Source organism: Scyliorhinus canicula, chromosome 1 (genome assembly GCF_902713615.1).
Source record: "Scyliorhinus canicula chromosome 1, sScyCan1.1, whole genome shotgun sequence".
Taxonomy (NCBI): Eukaryota; Metazoa; Chordata; class Chondrichthyes; order Carcharhiniformes; family Scyliorhinidae; genus Scyliorhinus; species Scyliorhinus canicula.
Genome location: NC_052146.1, coordinates 225843456 through 225862724, shown reverse-complemented (window position 1 = coordinate 225862724; position 19269 = coordinate 225843456). Strand labels below are relative to the sequence as shown.

Below are 19269 nucleotides of genomic sequence, written 5' to 3'. Positions count from 1 at the left end.
CTGCCTTAATGTGTTGTTGCTTGGAATAGAGTCTATCTCAGTGTTTGCTGATGCAATGCACCCCTAAATGAGAAAAATGAGTAAGGTTAGAGCAGAATGAAGGATGTTTACTCTGAGCAATTTTATCATCAACTTCATTGCTTTTTCATATTTGAACTACTTTTATAGAACTTATAGGCATTGTCAGAGCTTGTGTTTGAAAATTATAGCCCATTGCATCAGTGGATAGTTCAACAGCTTTATAGTTTTTTATTGTCCTCTAATCCAGGCAATTATGATCTTGATACACTGAAGCAGGCACCTGTGAAATTCTAACTTTATCTGGAAACCCATCCAAAGACATGTCTCTATGAGCTGATTTGTTTACTGGGTTACATATTTATGTTGTTCCTTTTAGCAGACTGGTTTTTGACAATACAGGACATTTTGAAAGACATAAGAGAAAATCTATCCCACTTTTGAAGCTTTGATATTGGATAGATAGCAGATAAATACAACTTATTCAACTTGTTCAAACCAGCTTTGAAGGGAATATTTGGAAAAAGAGGGAATCAGCTCAGGGTTTTAGCCTGGAGTATGAATATTCATCTACATGTCTTCCAGTTGTTTTGAATTGAATAAATTATGTAAATTGTCACACACAGTCTAAAAAAAATGATTTTAAATGGATTTCTATTAAATATACACAGGAAAGGTTTCTGTCATTGCATCGCTGAAGGGAAGCCACGCCCACTTCAAGTGCACCTGGAAACCCTTAAACACCTTCAAAACTGGGCTTCCATGAGGTGCTTTTAGCCATCAGTAGCAGCTGAATTGTATTGCACGACAATCTGTAACCTCATAAACCAACATGTCCCTCACTTTAATATTACCACAAAGTCAGGGGACCAACCCTGCAGGAGTGTAGGAGAGCATTCCAGGGGCAGAACTGAGCATACTAAAAGTGAGGTGCCAGTCTGGTGAAGCTACAACATAGGTTACAATCATGTGAAACAGCAGAAGAAACAAACTTTAAACCGAACAAATTAATCCTGAAACCGATGGGTCAGATCAAAGCTCTGATGTCCTGCCACATCCAGTCGTGAATGATTGTGGTCAATTAAACAAACACAAAAACAGCAGCAAATCATAGAATCATAGAATTGCTGCATTGCAGAAGGAGGCCATTCAGCCCTCTGAAAGAGCACCCTACAGGCCCATTCCCCCACCCTATCCCCGTAACCCCACCTAATCTACACATCTTTAGACACTGTGAGGCAATTCTATCCTGGCCAATCCACCAAACCTGCGCATTTCAGCACTGAGATGAAACCGGAGCACCCGGAGGAAACCCACACAGACAGGAGGAGAAAGTGCAAACCCACATAGAAAGTCATCCAAGGCTGGAATGAAACCCAAGTCACTGGCACTGTGAGGCAGCAGTGCTAACCACTGTCAATAGGGTCAGGGCAGCACGATAGCATCGTGATTAGCACAGTTACTTCACAGCTCCAGGGTCCCAGGTTCGATTCCCGGCAGGGTCACTGTCTGTGCGGAGCCTGCACGTTCTCCCCGTGTCTGCGTGGGTTTCCTCCGGGTGCTCCGGTTTCCTCCCACAGTCTGAAGATGTGTGGGTTAGGTGGATTGGCCATGCTAAATTGCCCTTAGTGTCCAAAAAATGTTAAGTGGGGGGTTACTGGGTTAGGGGATAGGGTAGATACGTGGGCTTGGGTAGGGTGCTCTTTGTAAGGGCCTGTGCAGACTCGATGGGCCGAAAGGCCTCCTTCTGCACTGTAAATTCTATGAAAGGGGGAAAAATGGTAAAAGGCAAAAAATAATGTCGCTTTACATTAATCACATAATACTCAACACAAAATAAATGAATTAATGGCACAAATTGAGGTTAATAGGTGCGATCTTATAACCATTACAGAGACGTGATTCCAAGGAGACTAAACCTGGGAGCTAAATATTCAGGGATATGTGACTTTTCAAGCAGGAAGGAAAGGGTGGTGGAGAAGCTTTGTTAGTATGAGATGGAATAAGTATGACAGCATGAAGTGATCTTGGAGCAGAAGATGTAGAATCCATATGGGTGGATGTGAGAAATATCAAGGAGAAGAAGGCACTGCTGGGGGTCCATAGGTCCCCTAACAGCAGCTTAACTGTTGGATGGGGAATAAATTAGGAGATAATCGGGGGGGGGCATGTGAAAAACACATTACATTAATCATAGGTGACTTTAATATTCTCGGGGATTGGGAAAATCATATTGGCAAAGGTAGCTCTGAGGAAGAATTCATAGAGATAGGGCTGGATTCTCCGATTCTGCAGGTATGTCATGAGAATGCGTCTGTTCTTTGATCAAAAAGTCGCCGCCGCCCCCGCACTGATGCTCCGTCCAGTGGGGGGCTAGCAGCCACGTCACGTACAGCCCACCTGCTATTACGGACGCAGAATGGTTGGGTCTGTGGCCGCCCATGCGCACAGCGGCGGCCTTGCCGTGCAACATGATGTCGGTCGCGCATGGACCCGGCCTGCCAAAAACTGCCCCCCCCCGTAACCCCTTCTCGCCACCCCTGAACCACCCTCACCAGTCCCCCCAGCCCCGCTGAAGCCCCCTGCCAGTTGAACGACTCCCCCACGTCTGTGGCAGCGCTGGACATAGTCCGCAGCCGCCACGCCAGGGTTACGAAAATTGAGAGCTCACGCGACATGTGCCTTCGGGAAGTCGGCCCATTGGGGGCGGAGCATCAGGGGAGGGCTTCAGGTGACCCATCCCAACAGCATGCGCTGTGCTCCTCGAGTACGCAGTTTTTGAGGGGGCGGAGCATCCGAAAAACCGCGCCGCCCCTGATTTTGGCGTAAAAATGGATTCTATGGCCAAACGCAATTTCGGCATCGGCAATCGGAGAATCCCGCCCATTATATTTGACACAGTTTCCCAGACAAATATGTTGTGGATCCAACCAGGGATCAGGCTATTTTGGACTTGGTAATCTATGGTGAGGCAGGTTTAATAAACAGTTGTAGAGTAAAAGATCTTTTCGGAAACAGTGACTATAACATGGTAGAATTTACCATTCAGTTTGTGAATGCAAAATCTGGGTCAAAAGCAACTATGCTAAACATAAGTAAGGCTTATTACAAAGGAAGGTGGGCAGAGTTATCTGGAATGGATTGGGAAAGGAGTTTCACAGAAAATACGGTACATCAGCAATGGCAGATGTTTATGAAAATAGATCATGACTCAACCAAGATATAACCCAGTGAGGAAGAAGAATCCGAGGAAGAAGATAAATCAACCCTGGTTAACGAAGGAATTTGAGGAGAGTAATAAAGTGAAAGAAAAACGCATGGGCCAGGATTCTCCCACAATTGGCGGGACGGCCCGACGCTGGCCCCAAGAGTGGCGCGAACAGCTCCGGCGTCGGGCCACCCGGAAGGTGCGTAATCCTCCGCAATTCCGGGAGCTAGGCTGGCGCCGGCGGGGGTGCCGCCACGCCGAAGAGCCGCCGTGGGCCAGGGCGAGTTGGCACATGTGCAGAACCGCCTGCATGTTTCCTGCACATGCGCAGGGTGTTTATTCTCCGTGCCAGCCATGGCAGAGCCTTACAAAGGCCAGCGCAGAGGCAAAGAGTGCCCCAAGTCACAGGCCCGCCCGCTGATCGGTGGGCCCCGATTACGAGCCAGGCCACCGTGGGGGCCCCTCCTGGGGCGGGACCCCCGTGGCCCCCCCCCCCCCCCCCCCCGAGGACTCCACTAGCCACCCTCCAAGCCAGGTCCAGCCGGGATGGACCATGTCTATTTCACGCCAGCGGGACTGGCTGAAAATGGGAGGCCGCTCGGCCCATCGGGGCCCGGAGAATTGCCGGGGGAGTGGGGGGGGGGGGGGGGGAGATAGCGCTGCTCTCCCCCCCCCCTGCCTGGCAGGGACATACCTATCAAGGACACGCAGTATTTGTTCCTTGAACAAGATCCAATGGCCCCCGACCGGAGAATTCAGCAGCCGGTGTCAGAGCAGTGGGGTGGGATTCACGCCGTTCTCTGGCGATTCTCCGACTCCGTGACAAAGAATAGTGGTGAACCAAAGAATTAAGAAAGTTTTAAAAAACAACAAAAGATGACCCCAAAAAAAAAGACGGTGAAGATAAACTAGCAAGTAATATAAAAACAGACAGGAAGGACTTCTTTAAATATATAAAAAGGAAGAGAGGGGCCAAACTGAACATAGGCCTATTAGAGAATGAAACTAGGGAAGTAATAATGGGAACCAGGAAATGGCAGTGGAGTTAAATAAATATTTTGCGGTAGAAAACACTAATGATATTCCAAGAATACTAAATAATCAAGGGGCAAAAGCCGGGGAAGAAATAAATTTGATAACTATCAGTAGAGGAAAAATGTTCGGGAAACTAATGGGGCTAAAGGCTGATAAGGCCCCTGGACCTGATGGGTTGCAATCTAGGATAAAAGACAGAGAGCAGGTTTCTCCGCCGGTGGGATTCTCCGTTTTGCCGGCGCCTGGGGATTCCAGACAGCGTGGGGCTGCCCCACAATGAGAAACCCCATTGACCGGCCGGCGGAACGGAGAATCCTGCCGGTGGGTCGAGGCAGAAATGTGACGCGGTGGGGTGGAGAAGCCAGCCCAGAATGTTAGGATAAGAGAGGCTGGGGCCACAATTATTTACAATATATATTAATGGCTTGGACATAGAACATAGAACAGTACAGCACAGAACAGGCCCTTAGGCCCTCGATGATGTGCCGAGCATTGTCTGAAACCAAGATCAAGCTATCCCACTCCCTGTCATTTTGGTGTGCTCCATGTGCCTATCCAATAACCGCTTGAAAGTTCCTAAAGTTTCCGACTCCACTATCACAGCAGGCAGTCCATTCCACACCCTAACCTCTCTCTGAGTAAAGAACCTACCTCGGACATCCCTCCTATATCTCCCACTCTGAACCTTATAGTTAAGCCCCCTTGTAACAGCTACATCCACCCAAGGAAATAGTCTTTGAACGTCCACTCTATCTATCCCCTTCATCATCTTATAAACCTCTATTAAGTCGCCTCTCATCCTCCTCAACTCCAAAGAGAAAAGCCCTCGCTCCCTCAACCTTTCCTCATAAGATCTATCCTGAAAACCAGGCAGCATCCTGGTAAATCTCCTCTGCACCCTTTCCAATGCTTCCACATCCCTCCTATCGTGAGGTGACCAGAACTGCACACAATACTCCAAATGTGGTCTCACCAGGGTCATGTACAGTTGCAGCGTAACCCCGTGGCTCTTAAACTCAAGCCCCCTGTTAATAAATGCTAACGCGCTATAGGCCTTCTTCCCGGCTCTATCCACTTGAGTGGCAACCTTCAGAGATCTGTGGACATGAACCCCAAGATCTCTCTGTTCCTCCATATTCCTCAGAACCCTGCTGTTGACCCTGTAATCCGCATTCAAATTTTTTCGACCAAAATGTATCACCTCGCACTTATCAGGGTTAAACTCCATCTGCCACCACCCTCTGTCTTCTATGTGATAGCCAGTTCGTTATCCAATTGGCCAAATTTCCCTCTATCCCACACCTCCTTACTTTCTTCATTAGCCGACCATGGGGAACCTAATCAAACGTCTTACTAAAATCCATGTATACGACATCAACTGCTCTACCTTCATCTACACACTTAGTTACTTCCTCAAAGAATTCAATGAAATTCGTCAGGCAAGACTTACCCTTCACGATTCCGTGTTGACTATCCCGGATTAAGCTGCATCTTTCCAAATAGTCATAAATCCTATCCTTCAGGACCTTTTCCATTAATTTACCGACCACGAAGTAAGACTAACCGGGCTATAATTACCAGGGTCATTCCTATTCCCTTTCTTGAACAGTGGAACAACATTTGCCACTCTCCAGTCCTCTGGCACTATCCTGTGGACAGTGAGAACCCCTAAGATCAAAGCCAAAGGCTCTGCAATCTCAGCCCTTCCCTCACAAAGAACCCTTGGATATATCCCATCTGGCCCAGGGGACTTGTTGACCCTAAGGTTTTTCAAAATTGCTAATACATTCTTCCCCAGAACATGTACCTCCTCCAGCCTACCCGCCTATATCACACTCTCATCCTCAAAAACATGACCCCTCTCCTTGGTGAACACTGAAGAAAAGTATTCATTCAACACCTCTCCTATTTCTTCTGACTCCATGCAGAAGTTCCCACTACTGTCCTTGACCAGCCCTAACCTCACCTGGTCATTCTTTTATTTCTCACACAAGAGTAAAAAGCCTTGGGGTTTTCCTTGATCCTACCCGCCAAGGACTTCTCATGCCTCCTCCTGGCTCTCCTAAGCCCTTTTTTTTAGCTCATTCCTTGCTACCTTGAAACCCTCAAGCGACCCAACTGAACCTTGTTTTCTCATCCTTACATATGCTTCCTTTTTCCTCCTGACAAGACGTTCAACCTCTTTTGTGAACCATGGTTCCCATGGCCATTTCCTCCCTGCCTGGCAGGGACATACCTATCAAGGACACGCAGTATTTGTTCCTTGAACAAGATCCAATTTTCATTTGTGCCTTTCCCTGACAGTTTCTGTTCCCATCTTATGCTCCCTAATTCTTGCCTAATTGCATCATAATTACCCCTCCCCCAATTAAGAACCTTGCCCTGCCGTATGGCCCTATCCCTCTCCATTGCAATCGTGAAAGACACCGAATTATGGTCACTATCTCCAAAGTGCTCTCCCACAAATCTAACACTTGGCCCGGTTCATTACCCAGTACCAAATCCAATGTGCCCCCCCCCCCCCCCCTCTCTTGTCAGCCTATCCACATATTGTGTCAGGAAACCCTCCTGCACACACTGTACAAAAACTGCCCCATCCGGACTGTTCTACTTATAGAGGTTCCAATCAATATTTGGGAAGTTAAAGTCACCCATGACAACTACCCTGAGACCTCCACACCTATCCATAATCTGTTTTGCAATTTCTTCCTCCACTTCTCTATTACTATTTGGGGGCCTATAGAAAACTCTTAACAACGTGACCGCTCCTTTGCTATTTCTAACTTCTGCCCATATTACCTCAGTAGGCAGATCCCCTTCGAACTGCCTTTCTGCAGCCATTAAACTCTCCTTGATTAACAATGCTACTCCTCCACCTCTTTTACCACCTTCCCTACTCTTACTGAAACATCTATACCCCGGAACTTCCAACAACCATTCCTGTCCCTGTTCTAACCATGTCTCCGTAATGGTCACAACATCGTAGTCCCAAGTACCAATCCACGCTCCAAATTCACCTCCCTTATTCCGGATGCTCCTTGCATTGAAGTAGACACACTTCAACCCACCTTTCTGTCTGCCGGTACACTCCTGCGACCTTGATACCCTCCTCAGTACCTCACCACTCTCAACTACGGGACGAGGGACGCGGATGTACTGTTGCCAAGTTTGTGGATGACACAAAAAAGCAGCCCCACTCCCACCCAACTGCTGGACACAGTCCGCAGCCGCCACGCTGGTTTCCCGACTGCTGAGACCACACGTCCCCCACACGGTCAGCAACTCGGACCATCGAGGGCAGAACATCGGGGGAGAGCCTACAGATAACGTCCTGAGGCCGTCCCAATGGTGTGCGGCCCGTTCCTCGATGACACCATTTAGGAGGGGGGGGGGCATCTGAAAACAAGCACTGCCCCCAATTCGGTTGGAAAAAGGGATTACAAAAATTACGAAATCGGCATTGGGAAATGGAGAATCCACAGAAGAATAGATGAATGGGCAAAAAAACTGGCTGATGGAATATAGTACAGGAAAATATGAAGTTGTACATTTTGGTCGGATGATTAAAGTAGCTGAATATTATTTAAATGCAGAAAGTTGCAGCACAGAGGGATGAAGAGGTGACATGCATAAATCACAAAAAGCTAGCAAGTAAGTTCAGCAGGTACTAGGTGTCATAATGTCCACTCATGTAAATAATAAGATGCAGACAGGCAGTGATTGACACACAGGATAACCAATGAACACACACGACACAGAACAACCAATCACCAGACAGGCACCATCACTATAAAGCCCACAGAGCATTAAGACTCTCCCTCTCTCACAGGACACAGCTACTGAGATAGAGTGCACAAGCCAGTGAGCATCATCACCATGTGGTAGAGAGCTAGTCTGGTCAAGCCAGTAGGAGGTTATCAGTTAGATTAACAAGGCATTCAGGATTCAGATCCCGACAGCCCAACGGACCCCGATGCTGACTGCTTCGAGTCTCCATATCAGGTGGGCATTATCACCACGCGTGAGCTGGTCTCCACTGCGCCTGCAAACCACCTTTCAATCCTGAGTGTGGATCCTGACAACGAGTGGTGTGCTGTCATCACGGTCAACCAGTCTCGCATCCGATTTAAATTGGACACTAGCCCGTCTACAAACCTCATATCACAGTCGGACCTCGACAGCATGCGAGACCAGCCTAGCATTCTTCCACCAGCCTTCCAGCTCCTTGACTACAATGGCAATGCCATAGCTGCCAGTGGATCGTGTCAGCCAGGTGTATCTCACAAGGCAATCAAGGCGACGTTAAGATGTGAGATCGTCCGGCCTGACAAGGCATCCCTGCTCGGTGCTCGCGCATGCAAACTCCTAAATCTGGTCCAGCGCTTCCATGCCATGTCCTCGACACCGCGACTGCCTCGCCCAATGTAAATCTCCAGGCTGAGATAGACGACATTCTCACGCAATACCACAATGTGTTTGATGGGATGGGCACGCTCCCATATCGCTACAAGATATTGCTCAAGCCGAATGCCACCCCAGTCATCCATGCATCACGCCGGGTGCCGGTTCCTCTCAAAGATCGTCTGAAAACGCAGTTACGATAGCTCTAAGACCAGGGCATCATCTTAAAGATCATGGAACCAACAGGCTGGGTCAGCTCCATGGTCTGCGTCATAAAACCCTCTGGTCAACACCGCATTTGCATTGAATGGAATATAAAAATAAGGAATTCATGCTAAAACTACACAAAGCACAAGTTAGACTTGGAATACTGTGAACAGTTTGGTCCCCTTATTGAAGGAATGATATACTGGCATTGGAGGATGTCCAGAGAAGATTCACGAGGTTGATCTTGGGTATTGAGGGATTTTGTTATGAGGAGAGGTTAAATAGGTTGGGTCTGTGCTCATTGGAGTTTAGACGAATGAGAGGTGACCTAATTGAGACATATAGGGCTTGATTCTCCATTCCTGAGACCTGGGGCAGGATTCCCCGATTGTCGCCGGCAAAATCACAAAACGTGAGTGGGCGGAGAATAGCTTCCGGCGCTAAATCGGGGTCGGCGCCAGTTTAACGCCAAATTGGGATGCTCCGGCACCCCGACAATGGCGTAAATTCATTGTTCGCCGTGGGGGGTTAAAGCGCAGTTGGCATATCATTAACGGGCCTGACACCCTATTCCCGGGTTCTTGAAGATTCACCACCTGCAATGGGATGAGTTCCCGACAGCGTGGTTCACTTGTGATCTCAGTAATTGTGAACCTGATGTCATGGCTGCTGAGCGAGAGAGAGGAGGTAGGAAATGGCGTGGAGTGACTGCGGGCTGACAGCGGGAGGACACCAGCCGTGCTGGCTGTGGTAGGGGGCCCGCTGCCAAGACCAGAGGAGGGGAGGGGAAGGGGGGACGGTGGCCATCTTGCTGCCACCTTGCTGCGTACTCACTGACTACCCACCTTGGCCCATGGTTCTACACAGTGACACCGACCTTATGGATGCGTCCATCCCTGCACCCCAGCCCCCGCCATAGAATGCCCCCACCCCAGACACCCCGCCCAACAGGCCCCAACCCACCGGCAGACCACCAATGGGCAACACCCACGGCAGGCCCCAGTGAGGGCAGTGCCAGCCAATGGTACACCTGGCAGCAGGGACGGGCAGCAGGACCAGGGGCACCCACAGTGCAGGATACCGAAGGGGCAGGGGTGCGGGGGTGAGGGAGGGACATGCGTGGGCAGAGCCTGCACTGCCAACCGGGGCAACCGTGTAGCCCATGGAACCTGGCTGGGCACGGAGGTATACGCCATGCTAACATGTTGGCCTTCCACCCCTGCAGACAATGGCATTTGGCGTTCAACCAGCAATGCTGGCTGCCGTGGTGATGGTCGCAGCTCTGTGGGATGCCCTGCGGCTGTGTGAGCAGGGGCCGGCCGGAGAGGAGAGGGAAGCTGCAGCAGTGGAGCAAGCAGCAACAGAGCAGCGAGCAGCAGACCGATAAGCAGAGGATCAGGCTGCAAAGGAACAGGCTGCAGAGAGGTAGGTGGGGGCCACACAATGCCGTCGATGTTCCCAGCCATGGCCTGCTGTGACTGGGCCATGCTGAGGAGCGCCACTGCAATGTCCAGGTGTCACTGTCACATGGCTGCCTGTGAGAGGGCAGCCCTGTCCTGGGCCTCTGCCACCGCCTGCCCAGAATGCTCCAGGCCTTGGATACACTGATCCATATCCGAAACCATCGCCCCCAATGCCTCCACCGCGGACGCCACCCATGCGGTGTCGGCCTGGATGGCAGGCATGACCGGCACCACCTCCTGCTCCTGCACGCGGATGGACTCCTCCACCTGTGCCCGCAGGTGCTGGAAACCGCCGTCATCCCCTCCCGTAGTCCCTGGGTCTCTGACTGCACTTGCATGGTCGCTGAGACTGGATGTTCCAGGAGCCCGGGACCCGTCTGGACAACAGCTAGTTTCCGGGGCTGGCCTGCCCTCCGACCGTCTGTCCCCTCGGCTGCTCCGACCTCCACCTGCTGTACCGGATGCGATGTGTGGTGTGCAACAGATAGGGCGAAATTAAGTGCCGACGCCGGAGTGAAAACCGGGGTGTTTCACTCCGCAGTCGGAGGCCACTCCTCGGGCGCGATTCTCCGACCCCCACGCCAGGTGGGAGAATCGCAGGAGTGCCGGGCAATTCCTGCCACGCCACCCTGGCACTGCACGCGATTCTCCCACCCCCCCAAAACGGCGTGCCGCGATTCATAACAGGCCGCTCGGAGAATCGCCGTTCGCCGTTTCTAACAGGCGAGCCACGATTCTCCGGCTCGGATGGGCCGAGCGGCCTGCCCAATCCGTGTTCACACCGGCGTCAACCACACCTGTTTGCTGCCGGCGTGAACAGCGTGTGAACGCTGCGTGTGCGGCCTGTGGGGGGGGTGGGGGGGGAGGGAGGATCGAGCATCAGGGGGGTGCTCAGTAGGGGTCTGGCCCGTGATCGGTGCCCATCGATCAGTGGGCCAGCGTCTCTAAAGGACGCACTCTTTTCCTCCGCCGCCCCGCAAGATCAATCCTCCATGTCTTGCGGGGCGCCCGCGGGGAGGACGGCAACCTGCGCATGCGCCGGTGACGTCATTTAAGCGCGCCGGCCGTGTCATTTACGCGGCGCCGCTTTGACGCGCCGCCAAGACCCGACGCGCATAATTGATGCGGCGCCACTCCTCGCCCCCTGGGGGTGGGAGAAATGGGGGCGAGGAGCGGCCTCCGACGCCGGAGTGAAACACTCCGGTTTTCACTCCGGCGTCGGCGTCTCCTGTTGGGACAATTTCGCCGTCCTCCCCGCGGGCGTCCAGTGCCCTCTGCTCAGGCATAGTGAGGGGCCTCAGATCTGGTGGTCTCCCTCACATCGTCTCCTGCGGCAGTTCTGCACGGCCTTCACTTGGGGGCGGGGGAAACACCTGCAACAACATCGTTAGACGGTCCGACTCATGCAGCTCCGGGGTTGGGTGGATGGTGGCCTCAGTGGCCAGGGCACCCGGCCACGGTGGCTGGAGTTTCTTCCGGCACTGCATGCCGGTCAGGACGGCATTGCCCACGACGCTGACCGCCTCTGCCACCTGCGCCAGGCACGTTGAACGGCGGCCTTCCTTCAGGCAGGGGTACAGGGTCACCCTTTTCTCCTCCACGGTGTCCATAAGGGTGACCAGCTCAGCGTCGCTGAGCCGTGGCGCTGCTCTCATTCCAGCCATCTTGTTGACTGAGACGGTGTGTGTGGGGGGAAGGACCATTTAAGTGCAGCTGCGGTGTGTGAGCCTCATGTACGCCATTCATGGACTCCGCGAATCTGGCACTTTTTTCCATGGAATTGATTGCGTTCCACGTGCCCGTGGTATGAGCCCATTTAAAGTAGCTGAATCCGTGCAGCTGTTGCGCCGTTTTTTCTGTCATAAAATGCCACGGTTCCCACGCCAACATCAGTACTTAGCCTCAAAATCGGAGAATCCAGCCCTAAGTTATGACGCCAGGGCAGGATTCATGGACTTTCATGACAGCAAAACTGTCGCCGAATCTGGACTGATTCAGCGACTGTGAAGGGCCTTGGCACCGGCACCACATGGAACACAATTGATTCCAATAAAAGGATTTTCATATTGGATCAGTCATGATCTGATTAAATCGCACAGCAGTCTTCGTGGACAGAATGGCCTACTTCTGCTCTGATGACTTATAGTCTAATGATGACAAAACCAAGCACATGAGTGCAAAGAGCAAAGTTGAAGCATTTTCAAATATCTTCAGCTCGATGTCTAAGTGAATGATCCTCATTCTGTACATCTGTACAGAAAAATAAACATTGGGCAAACATAAATATATAATATAAATACATAGACAAAGGCGTCAGGTGAAGTATACAGGTTTGCAGTACTACTCAGTAGAGAAGATATGTGAAAAGATCAGATCAGTCCAACAATCCATAAGAGGGTCGTTTAGGAGTCTGGTAACAGTGGGGAAGAAGCTGTTTTTGAATCTGTTAGTGCGTTTCTCAGACTTTTGTATCTCCTGCCCGATGGAAGAAGTTGGAAGAGTGAGTAAGCCGGGTGGGAGGGGTCTTTGATTACGCTGCCTGCTTTCCCAAGGCAGCAGGAGGTGTAGACAGAGTTAATGGATGGGAGGCGAGTTTGTGTGATGGACTGGGCGGTGTTGTTGACTCTCTAAAGTTTCTCCCGGCCTTGGGCCGAGCAGTTGCCATACCAGGCTGTGATGCAGCCACATAGGATGCCTTTATGGTGCATTTGTAAATGTTGGTAAGAGTCAAAATGGAATGCCTAAATTCCTTAATTTCCTGAGAAGGTATAGGTGCTGTTGTGCTTCCTTGGTGATTGATATTGAGGACTATTGTGGAGGAGGTGTTGGTGTTTATGCTTACTGATTGTGGTCTATGGATCAGGAAGTCAAGGATCGAGTTGCAGAGGGACGAGCCAAGTCCGAGGTTTTGGAGCTTTGATATGAGCTTAGTGGAGTGGTGTAACAACAACAATCTCTCCCATAATGTCAGCGACACTAAAGAGCTGGTCATCAACTTCAGGAAGCAAAGCACTGTACACACCCCTGACTGCAGGAATGGGGCCGAGGTGGAGATGGCTAACAGGTTCAAATTCCTAGATGTGCACATCACCAAAATTCTGTCCTGGTCCACCACCTGGTCCACAATCACAGCCTAGTATGACAACTGCTTGGGCCAAGACCGCAAGAAACTACAGATAGTTGTGAACACAGCCCAATCCATCACGTGAACCCGCCTCCCATCCATTGACTCTGTCTACACCTCCCACTGTCTTGGGCAGCATGATCTCAGACCCCTCCCACCTGGGTTATTCATTTTTCCAACTCCTTCCATTGGGCAGGAGATACAAAAGTCTGAGAACACACACTAACAGGTTCAAAAATAGCTTCTTCCCCGCTGTACCAGACTCCTAAGAGACTCTCTTATGGACTGACCTGATCTCTTCACACATCTTCTCTACTCAGTAGTACTGCATTCCTGTATTGGTCACCCGATGCCTGTGTCCATGTACTAATAGTGCATATTTATGTTTGCCCAATGTTTTTTTTCATACATGGAATGATCTGTCTGAACTGTACGCAGAACAATACGTTAATTGTAGCTCGGTACACGTGACGATAAAAACATCCATCCATCCATACCTGTCAGGTAATAGGTAAACCGCAACGTGTGATTAAACCTGCACCTTTAATACCCATACCAGTGTTTGTAGACCATTTAATCAGGTATTGTATAGGACCATTGCCTGAAACAAAGGCAGGGCATCAGAACTTTCTTACAGTCATGGATATAACTACTCAATTTTCAGAAGCTATACCTTGAGAACAATTACAACTAAGGTAGCAGTCAAAAATTTGGCGCAGTTTTTCACACTCTGTGGCCGACCCCTCAAAAGTCCAAAGATGTGTAGGTTAGGTGGATTGGCCATGCTAAATTGCCCTTAGTGTCCAAAAAAGGTTAGAATTACGGGGATAGGGTGAAGGCGAGGGCTTAAGTTGGGTTCTCTTTCCAAGGGCTTGTGCAGACTCAATGAGCCGAATGGCTTCCTTCTGCACTGTAAATTGAGAAGTACAATCTGACCAGGGTTCTAACATCATGTCTAAAATTTTCGATGATATAATTTGTAGTTTAGGTATGAAAGAATTAAAATCAACCTCCTATCATCCACAAACTCATGGAGCTTTGTAGAGATATCATCAGACTCTCAAAACCATGATTAAGGCCTATTGCCATGAATATCCAAGAGATTGGGACAAGGGACTGTTAGTTTATGGCCATGAAATACAGGGTCCATTAAAATTGATGAAAGAGAAGATTCTAAACCAACAGGACAAATCCTGTTGGGCCTCACGGTGGTTAGCATTGCTGCCTCACAGTGGCAGGGACTTGGGTTCAATTCCGGCTTTGGTTGACTGTGTGGAGTTTGCAGGTTAATATTAATAAGGCCATATTAATAAGCGAACCGGTCTGGCCGCCCTGGATTTTTCCAGATCTTTTAAAATGGCAACGGATGCCAGCGACCTGGGGGTGGGCGGTAATGCTACTACAAGATGGTGATGCAGGAATAGAGAGGCCAGTGGGATATTTTTCAAAAAAAATTTAGGCCGTGCCAAAGAAAGTATTCCACAATTGAAAAGGAAGCCTTAGCATTACGACTAGCCTCTCAGCACTTCAAAGTATATGTCCGACATGACAATAAACAAAGCTTAATTTATAAGGACCAAAATCTACTTACATTTACGAGAAGTTTAAAACCCGGAACGCAAGTTTGAGTTTATTATTACAACAGTCCAATGTTAAAATTGTACACATCCCCGAAAAGGATAATGTGATAGCGGATGGGCTGACTAGTTACTATGTAGGAACTTCTTTAATAAGGGTGAATCAATAGTTACAGGTTTGTGATTTATGTCTTGCATACCTCAGAATGAAACGTCTCTGCCTTGATGTTTCATTCCTTTTAGGGAGGGAGGTATGTAAGGACCCTTCCTGTTGATTCCCTTTTTTCCCCATTTATTTTACTTTGTGGTTATCATTTTTGATCCATGGCTATTTAATGGGCATATACCTTTATGCAGAGCAGAGGAAGTGAGGAACTCAAAAGTTGCAAAATACACACTGTGCTATGGAAGTTAGGCTTCTGAACAGAAAAACTCATGGGACTGCTTGTCATCCGAGCACTGGTCCCTCATGTGGCTACTGCTACTACAGAGCTGCTGGCCAATCTGATCTGCTGGCAAATCTCTAAGGCAGGACTGATTAAGGAGTGGAACTCTTGTCTTAAAGCAATTAACACTGCTCCCAGCGTTAAGTTGTTGTGGTTCAGCCATTGGGATCCCTTGCATCTTTCTAGTTGGTGGACGGGGAGGGGGGAGAGCGAGGGTCATGGACCACGGTGCCACAAAAAATCCAGCCTAAGGAGCAATGCTGTTGGAAAAGAAGCAATATTCATTCATATGTTAGGGCCACTTCTCGACAAACAAATGGAATATCTTCAAGCCTTGCACCTTTTTTATATTACCTGGGAGCTTAGAGGAACTATCGTTCCCCAGTGCTAGACCAATCAGAATCAACTTGCTGACCAAACAGGATATAGTATAAATTGTTGAGATCATTTGAAATTTGACATTCTTGCGTTTGTCCTGATGAGCGCAAGACAAAATGTTTCAGCAACATGTTTCTCTTTTCATCAATATTGAAGGTTTCAACGAGCAGTCTCCATATGCTCCATGGCATCATGAGTGTGGAACACACTTGATGGTCTCCTCCTGCTTGTCATTTTTGTAAATTTATATGCACACAAAACACACACATTTATTTTGTTATTGGTTTTGTAATTATTTACAATAACTTATGTTGTGTATAATACACAGTTGCGCTAATATAGATATACTGCCAAACAGAAAAGCAAAAAGTAAGAAAAAAAAAGACCCAAACGGATTTACAAACTTAGTGTTTACAACAAAGAAAAAGTAAACAATGAGGAAGGGAGCAGTGTTCGATCTCATTCCAGGGAAAATGGAATTGGATAAGGAAAAGAAGTCACGTGGGGCACACAGTTAGTTATGTCTCCCCGATACAGAACCTATGTACAGGTATGGGGGCCCTCTGTTTGCGAGCCCCCAGAGGTCGCCTGCCACTGCCATATAGCTTTGCTCCTATCTTTCTTGCCTCCTGGTACTAAAACGTACCAAGGATCGGCCGGCATGTTTTGTTCTTGCCGTTGAAAAGTGAAAAAATTTAAATTGATTATTGTCACCAGTAGGCTTCAATGATGTTACTGTGAAAAGCCCCTAGTCGCCACATTCCGGCTCCTGTTCAGGGAGGCTGGTACGGGAATTGAACCGTGCTGCTGGCCTGCCTTGGTCTGCTTTAAAAGCCAGCGATCTAGCCCAGTGTGCTAAACCAGCCCCTAAAAGAGGGGAAAGCAAACTTTGCGTTGGGTGCCACATACATTTTGCAACGTGCTCTGCATTCACTATGAAATTGTGAGCATTTCTTCACAGGCTTTGACCTAAACGTATGAAGGCACTGTTGAGATTTGAACTCAGGATCTCCAGTTTACAAGACAGGTGCTTTAACCATCTAAGCCACAGCACCAAGCTGTGTGGTCACCTCCCAGTGTGCCCTCGCCCTTTGTCACTTCCGGTTCTACTTTACTCCTTGCCCTGTGTTTCTCTTGGCATCCTCCGCCCCCCCTAGCCCCCAGCCCCCTCCTCCTTCCCCTCCACTCCCCCTCTCCCAACACACCCATTTATAATCGCTGACCATACAATTAACAGTCTCCGCCATACAACCATACCTTGAATTCTGCATAGGAATGTCAATGAGCTGCAGTATGCCAGCATGTCATCATTATTGATCTATACAGTGAAAGCCTTTCTTGCATGTCAGCACCTTTGTTGCTAACAGTAGTACTGAAACCATGATTATTCAACCAGAAGATACAGTTCTCAGTGGCCATAAAATAGGTATTATACTTGATAAGTACAGCTATCTTCACATAAGGGGCTCGTTTAGCTCACTTGGCTCGACAGCTGGTTTGTGATGCAGAGTAAGGTCAGGAACGTGGGTTTAATTCCTGTACCAACTGAGGTTATTCACGAAGACCCCGTCTTTGCAACCTTGTCCCTTGCCTAAGGTGTGGTGATCCTTCGGTTAAATCTCCACCAGTCAGCTCTCTCCTTCACAGAGGAAAGCAGCTTTTGTCAGCTGGGACTATGATGACTTCACATTTACATTACATCAGATGTCACTACCACTCATGGCTCTAACTTTACCCTCCAACAAACCTGCAAACTCTTTTTCTTGTGATGTCATGGTGGTTTAATATCCTTATAACATTCACAAATCAGGTGAATTTGTTGCGATTAAAATGACTCAAATTCTCTTCGACATCAGAGATCTGACACATGGATAATCTCACTAAGCAACTTGACATTTAAAAATAGAACAAGGTTGTCATTTGTTTATTTATCGCACAGAAAACATTGAGCATTGAGTATGAGTGCTGCAGTATGCCAGCACACCATGCAGGAAGGATGTCACTGGATATGGAGAACCTGCTCCCCCTGCGGTTGAGGCAAACAGCACAGATTCCTCAATTACTCACCCTCAAGTAGATAAAGGAAAAAGGAATAGAAGGATATGCAAGTTGGGTTAGATGAAGGAGGATGGGAGGAGGTTTATGTGGGCCATAGACAGCAGCTTGGAGCTATTGAGCCAATTGGCCTCTTTTTTGTGTTGCAAAATTCCCTGACTTGAATGATGTTCCACCAAATCTTAGTAAGAAGTCTTACAATACCAGGTTAAAGTCCAACATGTTTGTTTCAAACACTAGCTTTCGGAGTACTGCTCCTTCCTCAGGTGAATCCTCAGGTGAAAGTTAGTGTTTGAAACAAAGATACACCCCACTATTGCCAATCCAGTGACTGGAACAAGTGCAGTAAGACATCTTACAACACCAGGTTAAAGTCCAACAGGTTTGTTTCAAACAAACCTGTTGGACTTTAACCTGGTGTTGTAAGACTTCTTACTGTGCTCACCCCAGTCCAACGCCGGCATCTCCACATCATGGTCACCAAATCCTATTCTTGAAAAATCAGCCTTTGCAAGAATTCATAGATCATAGAATTTACAGTGCAGAAGGAGACCATTTGGCCCATCGAGTCTGCACCGGTCCCTGGAAAGAGCACCCCGACCTATCCCCGTAACCCAGTAACCCCACCTAACCTTTTCGGACACTAAGGACAATGTTAGCATGGCCAATCCACCTAACCTGCACATCTTTGGACTGTGGGAGGAAACCAAAGCACCTGGAGGAAACCCACACACACACGAGGAGAATGTGCAGACTCCATACAGACAGTGACCCAAGCCGGAATCGAACCTGGGACTGTGGAGCTGTGAAGCAACTGTGCCAACCACTGTGCTACCGTGCTTCCCATTGCGAACAACACTTTTGAAAGAGAAGATAATGTGAAAGCTGCAAGGTAACTCTCAGTAGGCTAGGTACTATCATGTGAATTTATTCTTAACACTATGGTAAAGTAATATTAGAACAGACTGACCTACCAAATCGAACCTGGACCCTGGAGCTGTGAAGCATTTATGCTAACCACCGTGCTACCGTGCTACCCACTACCCACCGTGCTAGATTCAGAGTGCTTCTGACAAACGTTATACAGTGAACAATGGCATCAGCGTACAATAACATGACAGGTACAGGTATATATTATAGGCCATCAAATAGTGGGGTAGGGAGCAGGTTTACTGCCAAATTACTGAAAGATACAAGAACAGTAGAGTAGTGATAATGAAGAATTGCAATCATCCAAATATAGATTGTGATTGCAACAGTGTAAAGAACAAAAAGGAGGAAGAACTCTTGAAATGTGTACATCCTTGATCAGTATTTTTCCAGCACAATGAGGAAGGGAGCAGTGTTCGATCTCATT

At 48.6% G+C, this 19269-nt stretch overlaps 1 protein-coding gene across 2 annotated transcripts in view; it reads right to left on the bottom strand.

Annotated features, from left to right (window-relative positions):
- Positions 1-19269, bottom strand: part of rps6ka2 (ribosomal protein S6 kinase, polypeptide 2) — a 498908-nt gene that overhangs the window by 468228 nt on the left and 11411 nt on the right. The window lies entirely within an intron of this gene.